Source organism: Megascapheus bottae, chromosome 35 (assembly GCF_031878675.1).
Source record: "Megascapheus bottae isolate mThoBot1 chromosome 35, mThoBot2.hap1, whole genome shotgun sequence".
NCBI classification, from domain to species: Eukaryota; Metazoa; Chordata; class Mammalia; order Rodentia; family Geomyidae; genus Megascapheus; species Megascapheus bottae.
The window spans coordinates 3,693,154-3,709,254 of NC_143543.1; the positions used below are offsets into that span (position 1 = coordinate 3,693,154).

The 16,101-nt window shown below is 49.2% G+C and overlaps 3 pseudogenes; all 3 read right to left on the minus strand.

Annotated features, from left to right (window-relative positions):
• Positions 1 to 4,530: 4,530 nt before the first annotated feature.
• Positions 4,531 to 5,790, minus strand: LOC150042510 (PRAME family member 12 pseudogene; annotated as a pseudogene).
• A 3,044-nt stretch (positions 5,791 to 8,834) lies between these two features.
• Positions 8,835 to 10,310, minus strand: LOC150042511 (PRAME family member 7 pseudogene; annotated as a pseudogene).
• A 3,040-nt stretch (positions 10,311 to 13,350) lies between these two features.
• LOC150042512 (PRAME family member 7 pseudogene) lies at positions 13,351 to 14,826 on the minus strand (annotated as a pseudogene).
• Between the last annotated feature and the right edge of the window lie 1,275 nt (positions 14,827 to 16,101).

Here is a 16,101-nt window from a genome sequence, read left to right on the forward strand (position 1 = left end):
TAACCAGTTCTGCCAGCACAAATTGTTGAAGAGGCTGTCTGTTTTCCAGTCTATTTTTTTGGCTCCCTTGTCAAAGGTTAGGTGACTATAGGTCTGTGGTTTAATATCTGGGTCCTCAGTTCTATTCCATTGGTCTTCAGGCCTGTTTTTGTGCCAGTACCAAGCTGCTTTGATAATTATATCTCTGTAATATAGTCTAAAGTTTGGAATTGAAATTCCTCCAGCGCTTGGGGAATGGAAGATGGCGCTGAGAAAATAGGAACCCTGCGTAGTTCTCTCTCACAAAAAGAGAGAACCAGGGAGTCCCAAGAACCACCTACTTTAAGAAATCCACAACAACAAACTCAAAAAGCAACGGAGAAGGACTCAAACCGGAAAAGGAATCCAGATAAAGCTCACATCCAACTTTCTCAAAGAGTTCGGAACGCGAGGACCCCTCCCCCACCCCTCACTGCTGGCTCTGAGCCTCGAAAAGCCGGCAGCCCCGACCCCTGTAGAAACCAGCATTGGACTGGGCCAGTGAGCCACAGAGGCAGTGGAACCCAGATGTGGAACCAGAACAGCAAGCAGTGGAACCCAGACGTGGAACACAGGTGGCGGAGGAGACCTGAGGGGAGTGAAAGACTCCCCACCACTGTGGAACACCCACAGACAGAACCCATAGGCGTGAGTAACACAGCGGGTCCCCAAAACCATCGGGAAACAGAGCTGGTGCCAAGCAATAGAACTTAACTCAGAACCCTCTACCCCGCCCGAGAAAGACTCCCAAGACATTCTTTACCAAAATAGAAGATATAATTCAAAGGTTCATATGGAACAAGAAAAGACCTAGAATAGCCAAAACAATTCTAGGCAAAAAGAGCAATGCAGGTGGTATTACAATACCAGACTTCAATCTGTACTATAGAGCCATAATAACAAAACAGCATAGTATTGGAACAAAAATAGAGCAGAAGATCAATGGAACAGAATAGAAGATCCAGCAATAGAACCACACACCTATAGTCAACTTGTATTTGAAAAAGGAGCCAAAGATACACAGTTGAACAAACACAGCCTATTTAATTATTGGTGCTGGCAAAACTTGGAAGCCACATGCAGAAAAAAATCGACCCTAGCCTTTCACCATGCATGAGCATTAACTCAAAATGAATCAAAGACCTCAGTGTTAGACTGGAAACTTGAAACTGCTACACAATAGAGTTGGAAAGACACTGGAACTCATAGGCACAGGGAAAAGATTCCTGAACAGAATCCCAGGGTCTGTTGTGAGCCTAGAGCCACAGCCCCTCTTTTGGTTTTCTAGTGCATAACTGGAGATAAGAATCTCAAGAACTGTTGTGCCCAGGCTGGCTTTGAACTGCAATCCTCAGATCACAGCCTCCTGAGTAGCTAGGAATCTTTTGCCTGTGGCTTTAGTGGCTCATCTGTGAGTCATCTCTTTGGCTAAATGGGAAATTTTGAATGTGTGTTCAACTATTAAAATGTCACCACATCTACTCTCTCAGTTCTCCCTGAGTCTCTGTCTCATCTATCTCCATCTCTGTCTCTCTACATCTCTATGCCATAGGTCACTTTTTTCTGGCTATTTTTATATATGTCTCTTTTTGTTTCTCAGTATGTCTCTTTGTCACTATATGTCTCTCTTTTTCTCTGAATCTGTTGCTGTGTCTCTTTGTCTATATTAGTGTCTCTTTCTATCACTCTCAGTATTTCTGTGTATGTAACGCTATTCAGGTTTCTGATTTCTGTCTCTCGGGGACTCTAAGCATTAGCCTGTCTGTATGTCAGACTCTACCTCTGTGTCTTTTAGTGTCTCTGATATGGAAAAGGTATCACAGCTTTTGATAAGCAAGTTTACTGCTTTCCTCTTGAGCCACAACAGTATCTCTGACATTTTCCAATGAGTTTATTTGAGATGAGAGTCTATTAGTGGAAGACAAAGGCTGGTTCCTACAGAACCTAATATGTAGAGTAAGAAGTGAATGGGCACAACGCCTAGGAATGTGGATAGCCTGGTAGGATTTTCTAAACACATCTCAGTCCACATTCTTACTTTGAATTGACTTAACTCTTCACTTAAGTGATGTAGGTTCACTAGGAGAATCAAAGAGCAAGATCAAGCTCACTGATGTCGGCCAGACACTCTTGGTTGCATCCAGTAAGAGGTGTCACCAATAGACTCAAAGTACCCACGATGCCAAGGTGGCTCAACAGCTGCAATCTTGGCATCATGGAAAATAACCCAAACCTCCTGGAGGTGGTCACCCACCCACCCCTCAGGTAATGGAGGTGCTTAAATTCCTCCACAATGAGCTGGGTATCTGCAAAGCCCGGCTCCCTGCGAGTTCAGTCCCTGGGAACTTGTCTGGACCTACTCCAGTTTCAATGGAGATGGACACACCCTGTGAGACCCATCCGCACTGTCCCATCGTGCCTGCAGTAGCTCCAGGGCCACCTCACTTGTCTGTACCCCTGGCCCTTTGCTGGTCACCCTTGTATCCCAAAGAAATTCTCCCTATGAGATTAATTGACTTTCAGCAAGTGGCTTCTCCTTTCTGTCACCATACACACTATCAAAAAGAGTTTGTTTTCTCACCACGTTTTGTTTACAACCTCACCACATGGTTCAACCATGATAGGGCCCACTGATATCACCCCGTCTTAGAATTCCAGGAATCTCATAGCCCATTTAAAGAAAGGCAACCTCAAGCTTCTGCCCAAAATGTTCTCTGTCTGTATGTCTGTCTGTCTGTCAAACATGTCCTCATCATTTTAAATTACTTGATTTTGAAGAAGATGTTATATACAAAGTTTTCCTGTTTCAAAACTCAAAAGGAATGAAATTAACAGTGGCAGCTTAACGGCAGTGCCTCAGGTGATTACCTAGATTCCCTTTTCCCTCCAAGGACACGAAAATGCCTGGGCAGTTCTAAATGCAAAGCCAATCATATGTGGAAAAAAGTAATGGTTTGGAAGAAAATATTCCAAAGGAAAACTTGGAGCACAGGATTTTACCACGTGGTACAGTGCTTGACTACCCTGCACCAAGAGTTCATTTGCTTTCTCAGTACCAGATGCAGAGAAAAAGGCGGGAAGTGCTATTCTGTCTCAAGTGGTAGCACTGTGGAATTGTGAAGGCCCAAGGAAAGTAGTCAGGCAATGAGTTCAAGGCCAAGGAGTGCGAGAACAAAGAAACACACAAAGAAAATTGAACAAAATCAAACAACAAAATTCAGGGTCATTCTGTCACTACGTGGAACTTGAGCCATCACTTAGAGAGCCGTGGACTGCCCTGCCCAGTGCAGGATTTTGAGTGTGAGATTTTGGGTGCTCGTGAAGGAATATTTCTTCTAGTACTGCAAAAGAACTGTGCTTTGAATGTGGAAGGTGTATGTTTTTAGAGCTCAAGCATGGCACCTTCAGCCACTCAGATTTTCACCACTAAGTATATGGGGGAAAGTGGAAAGCATTCCTTGCTTATTGCAGTCTATGTTGAGTTTTCCATGACATTCCCCGCCCCGCACCCCCGCGAGCATTTGTATGTGCCTTTTAGAAAATGACCCTGGGTTTAATGCTCTCTCCCTCATGACTCTCTGTCTCTCTCTCTCGTGGTCTACCTCTCTCTGTCTCTGTCTCTGCCTCTCTCTATCTCTCTGTCTTTCTCTCCGTGTGTGTGTGTGTGTGTGTGTGTGTGTGTGTGTGTGTGTGTGTGTGTGTTGGTTCCTGCCAGTATAGGATCATTTGCACTGTCCTTGAATCTTCATGCTCAAGGACAACTGTCTCCTACTGAGCTACAGATTTATTTGTGTCATCTGTGGACGTTTACCATGGATGAGACTCTAAGAGTCTTTACTGCAAAGGATGGCTTGGATGGTGATCTGACAGCTGAGATCTGAGAATATCCGAGTACCAGGGTTTCCGGGCATGAACAAGACTGGCCCTCTTCAGTGATGAGAAATGACAGCTTTCCACACAATTTTTCCTTTTTCTATTTTTTATTTAGGGGTTGAAACAGTAAAATGATGTTTACACAGGGATTGTCCATGCGTGGGAGGTTTTCCTCCAGTCAGGTAGGAACAGTTCTTCCCAGGCTGAATTGTCCCTATGCTGATGGACAGTGCACAGGACTCATCGACCACCAAACACACTCTTGGGCTTCCAAAGCCATCATTGAAGTGAAAATTTCAAGAGCAGAGGCTCATTCCCTTTCAACAACACTGTACAGTAGCACTGCTGTTCACGGAAGCATTGACTTCTGACCTTACTTTCGTTGCTGGAGTTCCCCAGACTGTTGCTAAGTGGATTGTGCTGCTACAGAGGCAGAGGTGAAAGGACAGGAAGAGCCTCCTGTGTGAGCACCCAGGAGCCATCAGGTGCCAGGCTGTAGAATTGGCCCCTGTCTGTGCGATGGTCAAAACGGGTACAGATCTGGACCTTGTGGTTTGGCCCCATTTCTCTGAACATCTGTGACAAGCCAGTGCGCACCTGGGCAAATCTCCAAGAGTCAGCGTGGATGTGTCGGTGCCATCAGTCTAGAACGCTGTAGCTCTCCAGCGGGGCAGGATAGATCCCTCGAGTCAAGTGGCTGAGCCGGGCAGTGTGGTTCAGCAGGTTGTGCAGGCTGGCCACGGAGAGGCGGTTTCCATAGAAACTGAAGAAGCCGAGCAGAGAGCAACGGCTCAGGGTAGGCAGGAGAGCCGAGAGCTGGGAGTCAGTGATGTCACAGTCCTCCAGGGCCAGGGTCTCCAAGGTGTGGGTGCCATTCTCCAGGAGGGCTTGCAGGGGCTCAGGACTGAAGTGGAGCATCAACAAACTCCTCAAGCGCAGGTGCTTGAGTTGGCTAGTACAAGAACACAGGGATAGAAACCTTAGGTTGTCTTCTGTGAGCAGACACGAACTCAAAGAGAAGGTCTTGAGTGGCTTCAGGCTTCTGAGGATGGCAGGCATGTTTTCAGAAGAGAAGAGCACGTCATGCAGATGAAGCTCCTGGAGATGGTGCAGCTACCCCAGATGTGCCGCGAATTTGCAGGAATCCTTGGGGCTGCGCGTGTAGCAGCTGGCACTCATCCTGGACAAGCTGAGGAGCTGTAGGTTCTTCATGTAGCCCAGGTAAGGAGCCAAAGTTTTCACGGTTCCTCCACGCGAGAACTTACTCAAGCCCAGTTCCTGGATGGAGTCGAGCCTCAGCAGAAGCAGAGCTTTCTGAATTGTGGAGGCGGAGCCAGTCAGTATCTGCAGCTTCCTTGAGCACAGCTGGACACGTTGTTTCCTCTTCCTGGCCCACTGGACCAGGTAGTCTTGCCATTCATTCTGGAAACGGTCGATGGTCAGGTCCATGAATATCCACAAGGGCTGCTCTCCACTGCTCTGTGAACGGCCGCTGCCTGTCGGCCTGGCATTCAGAAGCCCTGGGTGAGAGATGCGGGCCATGGAGTGGTAGCCCCGTGTCCAGATGTTGGGGTACACCTTCCGTAGTTCCACAACTTGCAATTGCCAGTGACTGGGGCGCTCCTTCGTGGCAAGTAGCATTTCCAGGCCGTCCAAGACAGCTTTCATGGTTCCCAGGTCTGGTGGCCTTGTCAGGTCACCCAAGGGGAGGCAGGGGAATGGCCAGCACTTCACCATGGCCTTCACTACCTCTGTGTGTCCCTGGGCATAGGCCTCCATGAAGAACTCGGGGAAGGAAAGCCTCGGCAAATCCTCCAGGGCAGAGATGGCCAGGGACTGGTTGCTCAGTAGACTTTGCATGGCTACAAGTTGCAGGGAGCACGGGGCCGTGGTGCTCATCCTGATGGCTGAGCTGTGGAGCCGCTGTGCAGGGCTGTCTGAATCAAAGCCCGCTCGGGAATGGACTGAAGGCTCCAGGACTCAGCTTCTGTTCTAGAGCGCACTTTGCTATCTTCCTAAGCCAACCCCTCCACTCCATTGCATATCCACCAATCAGAGAGGAGCAATGGGTGGCATTTCTGAGCCATTACACCCTGGTGGGATAGCCACTCCCAGTGAATTCCAACTATTCTCTTCTCCAAAGCTGATCGGGGATTAAAGGTGTGTCCCAAACATTCCACCTTCTCTTTGGAATGTCAATCACGTTGCAACACATCCATTTCCCACTGGGACACCTGCATCACTCCAGACATTCCCATGGATGTTTCCTTTTTCTAAGCATGCAAAGGATCAGCAGAGTTGTTTCAGCCAAACTTTAGAGCATCCCAATGACTTCATGTATCCCTGTCTTCCAGCCTTTGTTTTCTGTGCTGGTCCTTGAACTTTCAGTCGGATCTGGAAAGTGTACCTTCGCTCTGGATAGCCAAGGTTACTGCTTTCCCTCTTGAGGCACAACAGTATCTCTGACTTTTTCCGAGGAGTTTATTCGAGATGAGAGTCTATTAGTGGAAGACAAATGCTGGTTCCTACACAACCTAATCAGTAGAGGAAGAAGTGAATGGGCACAGCCTCTAGAAATGTGGATAGCCTGGTACGATTTCCCAAACACTTCTCAGTCCACACTCTCACTGGGAATTGACTTTACTCTTTACTTAGGTGACATAGATTCAGTAGGAGTGTCAAAGATCCAGATGTAGCCCCCTGATGTCGGCCATACCCTCATGTTTGCATCCAGTAAGAGACACCAGCGATAGACTCCAAATTTCCACGATGCCAAGGTGGCTCAACAGCTGCATTTGGAATCATGGAAAATCACCCAGTCCTCCTGGAGTTGGTCACCCACCCACCCATCAGGTAATGGGGGTGCTCAAATTCTTCCATACTGAGCTGGGTATCTACAAAGCCCGGCTCCCTGTGAGTTCAGTCCCTGGGAACTGGTCTGGACCGACTCCAGTTTCAATGGAGATGGACACACCCTGTGAGCCTGACCCGCCCTGTCTCCTCAGGCCTGCAGTAGCTCCGGGGCCATTAAGCCACCCCCCCATCTCACTCTTCCTCACCTGTCTGTACCCCTGGCCCTTTTCTGGTCACACTTGTGACCCCAAGAAACTCTCCCTTGCAGATTAATTGACTTTCACCCAGTGGCTTCTCTGTTCTCTCACCATACACTCTACCAAGAAGAGTTTGTTTTCTCACCTAGTTTTGTTTACAAACTCACCACATGGTTCAACCATGATAGGGCCCACTGATATCACGCCATCCCTAGAATTCCAGGAACCTCATAGCCCATTTGAAGAAAGACAACCTCAAACTTCTGCCCCAAATGACCTTGTCTGTCTGTCTGTCTGTCTGTCTGTCTGTCTGTCTGCCTGTCAAACATGTGAAACCTTTTAAATTACTTGCTTTTGAAGGTGTTATACACATAGTTTTCCAGTTTCATGACTCACATGCAATGAAATTGACCCCACAAATTAAGGGCAGTGCCTCAGGCAATCACCTAGATGCCCTTCTCTCTCCAAGGCCACGAAAATGCCTGGGCAGTTCTAAATGCAAAGCCAATCAGATGGGGGAAGAAGTCAAGGTTTGGAAGAGCACATTCAAAAAGAATTCTTAGAGCGTGGGATGTTGGCTACTTGGAACAGTGCTTGCCGTCCCTGCACCAAGACTTCATTTGCTTTCTCAGTAGCACATACAGAGAAAAAGGCTGGAAGTGCTATTGTGTCTCAAGTGGTAGAGTTGTGGAATTGTGAAGGCCCAAAGACAGCAGTCAGGCAATGAGTTCAAGGCCAAGGACTGGGAGAACAAAGAAACACACAAAGAAAACCAAACAAACCCAAACAACACAATTCAAGGCCATCCTGTTACTAGGTGGAACTTGAGCCATCACTTAGAGAGCCCTGGACTTCCCTGCCCAGTGCAGGATTTTGAGTGTGAGGTTTTGGGTGCTCGTGAAGGAATATTTCTTCTAGTACTGCAAAAGAACTGTGATTTGAATGCAGAAGGTGCATGGTTTCAGAGCTCAAGCATGGCACCTTCAGCCACTCAGATTTTCACCACTAAGTATATGGGGGAAAGTGGAAAGCATTCTTTGCTTTCTGCAGTCTATGTTGAGTTTTCCATGACATTAAACACCCACCCCCACAAAGATTTGCTATGTGCCTGTTTGAAAATGATCATGGGTTTAATGGTCTTTCCCTCATGACTATATCTGTCTCTCTCTCTCTCTGTCCCTCTCACTGTATCTCTGTCTCCCTGAGTCTGTCTGTCTGTCTGTCTGTCTGTCTGTCTGTCTGTCTGTCTGTCTTTCTCTCCGTGTGTGTGTGTGTGTGTGTGTGTGTGTGTGTGTGTGTTGGTTCCTGCCAGTATAGGATCATTTGCACTGTCCTTGAATCTTCATGCTCAAGGACAACTGTCTCCTACTGAGCTACAGATTTATTTGTGTCATCTGTGGACGTTTACCATGGATGAGACTCTAAGAGTCTTTACTGCAAAGGATGGCTTGGATGGTGATCTGAGAGCTGAGATCTGAGAATATCCGAGTAGCAGGGTTTCCGGGCATGAACAAGACTGGCCCTCTTCAGTGATGAGAAATGACAGCTTTCCACACAATTTTTCCTTTTTCTATTTTTTATTTAGGGGTTGAAACAGTAAAATGATGTTTACACAGGGATTGTCCATGCGTGGGAGGTTTTCCTCCAGTCAGGTAGGAACAGTTCTTCCCAGGCTGAATTGTCCCTATGCTGATGGACAGTGCACAGGACTCATCGACCACCAAACACACTCTTGGGCTTCCAAAGCCATCATTGAAGTGAAAATTTCAAGAGCAGAGGCTCATTCCCTTTCAACAACACTGTACAGTAGCACTGCTGTTCACGGAAGCATTGACTTCTGACCTTACTTTCGTTGCTGGAGTTCCCCAGACTGTTGCTAAGTGGATTGTGCTGCTACAGAGGCAGAGGTGAAAGGACAGGAAGAGCCTCCTGTGTGAGCACCCAGGAGCCATCAGGTGCCAGGCTGTAGAATTGGCCCCTGTCTGTGCGATGGTCAAAACGGGTACAGACCTGGACCTTGTGGTTTGGCCCCATTTCTCTGAACATCTGTGACAAGCCAGTGCGCACCTGGGCAAATCTCCAAGAGTCAGCGTGGATGTGTCGGTGCCACCAGTCTAGAACGCTGTAGCTCTCCAGCGGGGCAGGATAGATCCCTCGAGTCAAGTGGCTGAGCCGGGCAGTGTGGTTCAGCAGGTTGTGCAGGCTGGCCACGGAGAGGCGGTTTCCATAGAAACTGAAGAAGCCGAGCAGAGAGCAACGGCTCAGGGTAGGCAGGAGAGCTGAGAGCTGGGAGTCAGTGATGTCACAGTCCTCCAGGGCCAGGGTCTCCAAGGTGTGGGTGCCATTCTCCAGGAGGGCTTGCAGGGGCTCAGGACTGAAGTGGAGCATCAACAAACTCCTCAAGCGCAGGTGCTTGAGTTGGCTAGTACAAGAACACAGGGATAAAAACCTTAGGTTGTCTTCTGTGAGCAGACACGAACTCAAAGAGAAGGTCTTGAGTGGCTTCAGGCTTCTGAGGATGGCAGGCATGTTTTCAGAAGAGAAGAGCACGTCATGCAGATGAAGCTCCTGGAGATGGTGCAGCTGCCCCAGATGTGCCGCGAATTTGCAGGAATCCTTGGGGCTGCACGTGTAGCAGCTGGCACTCATCCTGGACAAGCTGAGGAGCTGTAGGTTCTTCATGTAGCCCAGGTAAGGAGCCAAAGTTTTCACGGTTCCTCCACGCGAGAACTTACTCAAGCCCAGTTCCTGGATGGAGTCGAGCCTCAGCAGAAGCAGAGCTTTCTGAATTGTGGAGGCGGAGCCAGTCAGTATCTGCAGCTTCCTTGAGCACAGCTGGACACGTTGTTTCCTCTTCCTGGCCCACTGGACCAGGTAGTCTTGCCATTCATTCTGGAAACGGTCGATGGTCAGGTCCATGAATATCCACAAGGGCTGCTCTCCACTGCTCTGTGAACGGCCGCTGCCTGTCGGCCTGGCATTCAGAAGCCCTGGGTGAGAGATGCGGGCCATGGAGTGGTAGCCCCGTGTCCAGATGTTGGGGTACACCTTCCGTAGTTCCACAACTTGCAATTGCCAGTGACTGGGGCGCTCCTTCGTGGCAAGTAGCATTTCCAGGCCGTCCAAGACAGCTTTCATGGTTCCCAGGTCTGGTGGCCTTGTCAGGTCACCCAAGGGGAGGCAGGGGAATGGCCAGCACTTCACCATGGCCTTCACTACCTCTGTGTGTCCCTGGGCATAGGCCTCCATGAAGAACTCGGGGAAGGAAAGCCTCGGCAAATCCTCCAGGGCAGAGATGGCCAGGGACTGGTTGCTCAGTAGACTTTGCATGGCTACAAGTTGCAGGGAGCACGGGGCCGTGGTGCTCATCCTGATGGCTGAGCTGTGGAGCCGCTGTGCAGGGCTGTCTGAATCAAAGCCCGCTCGGGAATGGACTGAAGGCTCCAGGACTCAGCTTCTGTTCTAGAGCGCACTTTGCTATCTTCCTAAGCCAACCCCTCCACTCCATTGCATATCCACCAATCAGAGAGGAGCAATGGGTGGCATTTCTGAGCCATTACACCCTGGTGGGATAGCCACTCCCAGTGAATTCCAACTATTCTCTTCTCCAAAGCTGATCGGGGATTAAAGGTGTGTCCCAAACATTCCACCTTCTCTTTGGAATGTCAATCACGTTGCAACACATCCATTTCCCACTGGGACACCTGCATCACTCCAGACATTCCCATGGATGTTTCCTTTTTCTAAGCATGCAAAGGATCAGCAGAGTTGTTTCAGCCAAACTTTAGAGCATCCCAATGACTTCATGTATCCCTGTCTTCCAGCCTTTGTTTTCTGTGCTGGTCCTTGAACTTTCAGTCGGATCTGGAAAGTGTACCTTCGCTCTGGATAGCCAAGGTTACTGCTTTCCCTCTTGAGGCACAACAGTATCTCTGACTTTTTCCGAGGAGTTTATTCGAGATGAGAGTCTATTAGTGGAAGACAAATGCTGGTTCCTACACAACCTAATCAGTAGAGGAAGAAGTGAATGGGCACAGCCTCTAGAAATGTGGATAGCCTGGTACGATTTCCCAAACACTTCTCAGTCCACACTCTCACTGGGAATTGACTTTACTCTTTACTTAGGTGACATAGATTCAGTAGGAGTGTCAAAGATCCAGATGTAGCCCCCTGATGTCGGCCATACCCTCATGTTTGCATCCAGTAAGAGACACCAGCGATAGACTCCAAATTTCCACGATGCCAAGGTGGCTCAACAGCTGCATTTGGAATCATGGAAAATCACCCAGTCCTCCTGGAGTTGGTCACCCACCCACCCATCAGGTAATGGGGGTGCTCAAATTCTTCCATACTGAGCTGGGTATCTACAAAGCCCGGCTCCCTGTGAGTTCAGTCCCTGGGAACTGGTCTGGACCGACTCCAGTTTCAATGGAGATGGACACACCCTGTGAGCCTGACCCGCCCTGTCTCCTCAGGCCTGCAGTAGCTCCGGGGCCATTAAGCCACCCCCCCATCTCACTCTTCCTCACCTGTCTGTACCCCTGGCCCTTTTCTGGTCACACTTGTGACCCCAAGAAACTCTCCCTTGCAGATTAATTGACTTTCACCCAGTGGCTTCTCTGTTCTCTCACCATACACTCTACCAAGAAGAGTTTGTTTTCTCACCTAGTTTTGTTTACAAACTCACCACATGGTTCAACCATGATAGGGCCCACTGATATCACGCCATCCCTAGAATTCCAGGAACCTCATAGCCCATTTGAAGAAAGACAACCTCAAACTTCTGCCCCAAATGACCTTGTCTGTCTGTCTGTCTGTCTGTCTGTCTGTCTGTCTGTCTGCCTGTCAAACATGTGAAACCTTTTAAATTACTTGCTTTTGAAGGTGTTATACACATAGTTTTCCAGTTTCATGACTCACATGCAATGAAATTGACCCCACAAATTAAGGGCAGTGCCTCAGGCAATCACCTAGATGCCCTTCTCTCTCCAAGGCCACGAAAATGCCTGGGCAGTTCTAAATGCAAAGCCAATCAGATGGGGGAAGAAGTCAAGGTTTGGAAGAGCACATTCAAAAAGAATTCTTAGAGCGTGGGATGTTGGCTACTTGGAACAGTGCTTGCCGTCCCTGCACCAAGACTTCATTTGCTTTCTCAGTAGCACATACAGAGAAAAAGGCTGGAAGTGCTATTGTGTCTCAAGTGGTAGAGTTGTGGAATTGTGAAGGCCCAAAGACAGCAGTCAGGCAATGAGTTCAAGGCCAAGGACTGGGAGAACAAAGAAACACACAAAGAAAACCAAACAAACCCAAACAACACAATTCAAGGCCATCCTGTTACTAGGTGGAACTTGAGCCATCACTTAGAGAGCCCTGGACTTCCCTGCCCAGTGCAGGATTTTGAGTGTGAGGTTTTGGGTGCTCGTGAAGGAATATTTCTTCTAGTACTGCAAAAGAACTGTGATTTGAATGCAGAAGGTGCATGGTTTCAGAGCTCAAGCATGGCACCTTCAGCCACTCAGATTTTCACCACTAAGTATATGGGGGAAAGTGGAAAGCATTCTTTGCTTTCTGCAGTCTATGTTGAGTTTTCCATGACATTAAACACCCACCCCCACAAAGATTTGCTATGTGCCTGTTTGAAAATGATCATGGGTTTAATGGTCTTTCCCTCATGACTCTATCTGTCTCTCTCTCTCTCTGTCCCTCTCACTGTATCTCTGTCTCCCTGAGTCTGTCTGTCTGTGTGTCTGTCTTTCTCTCCGTGTGTGTGTGTGTGTGTGTGTGTGTGTGTGTGTGTGTGTGTGTGTGTGTGTGTTGGTTCCTGCCAGTATAGGATCATTTGCACCGTCCTTGAATCTTCATGCTCAAGGACAACTGTCTCCTACTGAGCTACAGATTTATTTGTGTCATCTGTGGACGTTTACCATGGATGAGACTCTAAGAGTCTTTACTGCAAAGGATGGCTTGGATGGTGATCTGACAGCTGAGATCTGAGAATATCCGAGTAGCAGGGTTTCCGGGCATGAACAAGACTGGCCCTCTTCAGTGATGAGAAATGACAGCTTTCCACACAATTTTTCCTTTTTCTATTTTTTATTTAGGGGTTGAAACAGTAAAATGATGTTTACACAGGGATTGTCCATGCGTGGGAGGTTTTCCTCCAGTCAGGTAGGAACAGTTCTTCCCAGGCTGAATTGTCCCTATGCTGATGGACAGTGCACAGGACTCATCGACCACCAAACACACTCTTGGGCTTCCAAAGCCATCATTGAAGTGAAAATTTCAAGAGCAGAGGCTCATTCCCTTTCAACAACACTGTACAGTAGCACTGCTGTTCACGGAAGCATTGACTTCTGACCTTACTTTCGTTGCTGGAGTTCCCCAGACTGTTGCTAAGTGGATTGTGCTGCTACAGAGGCAGAGGTGAAAGGACAGGAAGAGCCTCCTGTGTGAGCACCCAGGAGCCATCAGGTGCCAGGCTGTAGAATTGGCCCCTGTCTGTGCGATGGTCAAAACGGGTACAGACCTGGACCTTGTGGTTTGGCCCCATTTCTCTGAACATCTGTGACAAGCCAGTGCGCACCTGGGCAAATCTCCAAGAGTCAGCGTGGATGTGTCGGTGCCACCAGTCTAGAACGCTGTAGCTCTCCAGCGGGGCAGGATAGATCCCTCGAGTCAAGTGGCTGAGCCGGGCAGTGTGGTTCAGCAGGTTGTGCAGGCTGGCCACGGAGAGGCGGTTTCCATAGAAACTGAAGAAGCCGAGCAGAGAGCAACGGCTCAGGGTAGGCAGGAGAGCTGAGAGCTGGGAGTCAGTGATGTCACAGTCCTCCAGGGCCAGGGTCTCCAAGGTGTGGGTGCCATTCTCCAGGAGGGCTTGCAGGGGCTCAGGACTGAAGTGGAGCATCAACAAACTCCTCAAGCGCAGGTGCTTGAGTTGGCTAGTACAAGAACACAGGGATAAAAACCTTAGGTTGTCTTCTGTGAGCAGACACGAACTCAAAGAGAAGGTCTTGAGTGGCTTCAGGCTTCTGAGGATGGCAGGCATGTTTTCAGAAGAGAAGAGCACGTCATGCAGATGAAGCTCCTGGAGATGGTGCAGCTGCCCCAGATGTGCCGCGAATTTGCAGGAATCCTTGGGGCTGCACGTGTAGCAGCTGGCACTCATCCTGGACAAGCTGAGGAGCTGTAGGTTCTTCATGTAGCCCAGGTAAGGAGCCAAAGTTTTCACGGTTCCTCCACGCGAGAACTTACTCAAGCCCAGTTCCTGGATGGAGTCGAGCCTCAGCAGAAGCAGAGCTTTCTGAATTGTGGAGGCGGAGCCAGTCAGTATCTGCAGCTTCCTTGAGCACAGCTGGACACGTTGTTTCCTCTTCCTGGCCCACTGGACCAGGTAGTCTTGCCATTCATTCTGGAAACGGTCGATGGTCAGGTCCATGAATATCCACAAGGGCTGCTCTCCACTGCTCTGTGAACGGCCGCTGCCTGTCGGCCTGGCATTCAGAAGCCCTGGGTGAGAGATGCGGGCCATGGAGTGGTAGCCCCGTGTCCAGATGTTGGGGTACACCTTCCGTAGTTCCACAACTTGCAATTGCCAGTGACTGGGGCGCTCCTTCGTGGCAAGTAGCATTTCCAGGCCGTCCAAGACAGCTTTCATGGTTCCCAGGTCTGGTGGCCTTGTCAGGTCACCCAAGGGGAGGCAGGGGAATGGCCAGCACTTCACCATGGCCTTCACTACCTCTGTGTGTCCCTGGGCATAGGCCTCCATGAAGAACTCGGGGAAGGAAAGCCTCGGCAAATCCTCCAGGGCAGAGATGGCCAGGGACTGGTTGCTCAGTAGACTTTGCATGGCTACAAGTTGCAGGGAGCACGGGGCCGTGGTGCTCATCCTGATGGCTGAGCTGTGGAGCCGCTGTGCAGGGCTGTCTGAATCAAAGCCCGCTCGGGAATGGACTGAAGGCTCCAGGACTCAGCTTCTGTTCTAGAGCGCACTTTGCTATCTTCCTAAGCCAACCCCTCCACTCCATTGCATATCCACCAATCAGAGAGGAGCAATGGGTGGCATTTCTGAGCCATTACACCCTGGTGGGATAGCCACTCCCAGTGAATTCCAACTATTCTCTTCTCCAAAGCTGATCGGGGATTAAAGGTGTGTCCCAAACATTCCACCTTCTCTTTGGAATGTCAATCACGTTGCAACACATCCATTTCCCACTGGGACACCTGCATCACTCCAGACATTCCCATGGATGTTTCCTTTTTCTAAGCATGCAAAGGATCAGCAGAGTTGTTTCAGCCAAACTTTAGAGCATCCCAATGACTTCATGTATCCCTGTCTTCCAGCCTTTGTTTTCTGTGCTGGTCCTTGAACTTTCAGTCGGATCTGGAAAGTGTACCTTCGCTCTGGATAGCCAAGGTTACTGCTTTCCCTCTTGAGGCACAACAGTATCTCTGACTTTTTCCGAGGAGTTTATTCGAGATGAGAGTCTATTAGTGGAAGACAAATGCTGGTTCCTACACAACCTAATCAGTAGAGGAAGAAGTGAATGGGCACAGCCTCTAGAAATGTGGATAGCCTGGTACGATTTCCCAAACACTTCTCAGTCCACACTCTCACTGGGAATTGACTTTACTCTTTACTTAGGTGACATAGATTCAGTAGGAGTGTCAAAGATCCAGATGTAGCCCCCTGATGTCGGCCATACCCTCATGTTTGCATCCAGTAAGAGACACCAGCGATAGACTCCAAATTTCCACGATGCCAAGGTGGCTCAACAGCTGCATTTGGAATCATGGAAAATCACCCAGTCCTCCTGGAGTTGGTCACCCACCCACCCATCAGGTAATGGGGGTGCTCAAATTCTTCCATACTGAGCTGGGTATCTACAAAGCCCGGCTCCCTGTGAGTTCAGTCCCTGGGAACTGGTCTGGACCGACTCCAGTTTCAATGGAGATGGACACACCCTGTGAGCCTGACCCGCCCTGTCTCCTCAGGCCTGCAGTAGCTCCGGGGCCATTAAGCCACCCCCCCATCTCACTCTTCCTCACCTGTCTGTACCCCTGGCCCTTTTCTGGTCACACTTGTGACCCCAAGAAACTCTCCCTTGCAGATTAATTGACTTTCACCCAGTGGCTTCTCTGTTCTCTCACCATACACTCTACC